This window comes from Panthera pardus, unplaced genomic scaffold (genome assembly GCF_024362965.1).
Source record: "Panthera pardus isolate Hobbes unplaced genomic scaffold, ASM2436296v1 HiC_scaffold_6, whole genome shotgun sequence".
NCBI lineage: Eukaryota > Metazoa > Chordata > Mammalia > Carnivora > Felidae > Panthera > Panthera pardus.
Genome location: NW_026526991.1, coordinates 33,792,163 through 33,793,522, shown reverse-complemented (window position 1 = coordinate 33,793,522; position 1,360 = coordinate 33,792,163). Strand labels below are relative to the sequence as shown.

Here is a 1,360-nt window from a genome sequence, read left to right as displayed (position 1 = left end):
AATGATTACTTTTATATTTATCAAATGGTGACATGGTAATATTTTAGATGCACTGAGTTAAATAAATTATATTTTCAATATATAAAAAAAGAATCAAAGGTGTGATTTACCTTTGGAAAAGACTTTGGGAAAAAAAATCTCTTTAGGATCTTGGATGAGTTTCTGTAGGCTTTTGCTTTTAATGAAACGAGGAAAATTTTTTATTTTAATGGACCAACATGACACTGTGCCTATAAATGCAGTTGTTTTCAATAGTGTAGAGTGAGGCAGATTATCCAGAAGTCTAAGTACAGATTGCACAAATAACACTATCTTTGGGAAAGACCCAGTAAAGCTTGGCCTGGCTTTTTGTGCTGCTCAACCTGGAGTTGAGGTTTCCTGACCGAGTCTCAAGGTTATGTAAGTCTAAGTAACCTGAACGTCCTGGGTTGTGTATTGTGTTCTGATAGTTACTTTAATGAGAACAAGGGCCTAATCACAGTCCCATGGTTTTCCCCGAAGGGAATAGGCATTTCCATTGTCAGTCATCTTGGAGAAGACAAGCCCTCAAAAGGAACAAACTTTGAATTAGTTGGTAGGTGATGGGGCTGAAGAGAATGAACCATTTCTAATTACTTTTGGATCATTTCTGGTGGTAGTGATGGAGAGAGGGAGTCATAGAAAATAACTTAATTCTGATTCAGTAGGTATACCTCAAGTGAAGCCCAGAATCTATGTTTATATCACACCCTCCTCCCCACCATCTATCATCCATGATTCTATGAAGATAGCCTGTGTACTATACTTTAAGAGATGCTAAACTTAAAGAATAGAAAATTTAGCATATAAAATCAAACACAATTGGACAATAAAAGTAGCTTTTACAAATGTATTATTTTAGCATGGCCCCTGTGCAAGGATGATATGCAAATTCGTGAAGCATTGCATATTTTTATGAAATATTTTTCACCTATTAACAAGAAGGAAGTGGGTTTATTACATATCAAAATGGAACAAGATTTTTGTTAAATCAAAAAAGTGCAGAATGGTGTATACAGTGTACCACCATTTGGGTAAAAATAAATGAATAAACTGTAAAAAAAAAAAGTGTGATTTTGTCATGTTCAAAAATGTCTACCTTGTTTCCTGTGCCAAAACTGCGTGTTGAAACTTTCTAGAGATCTATCTAATCAAAAAATTATAAGATTGAACTCTTTCATTTGAAATAGCTACTGTTCCATTTCATAAATGTGGCTAATATGGTGAAATTCTTGTTCAAATTCATTTAGGGTCCTCATTATTAGTCTGGCTTTGGGGAAAACAAAATATGCTGAAATGAAATCCATTGCCTTTTGTTCTAATCTTAGCTCTGAGAAGTAAA

At 34.0% G+C, this 1,360-nt stretch overlaps 1 pseudogene; it reads left to right on the top strand.

Moving 5' to 3' along the window:
- Positions 1-816: 816 nt before the first annotated feature.
- LOC128775178 (U6 spliceosomal RNA) lies at positions 817-933 on the top strand (annotated as a pseudogene).
- Positions 934-1,360: the final 427 nt, after the last annotated feature.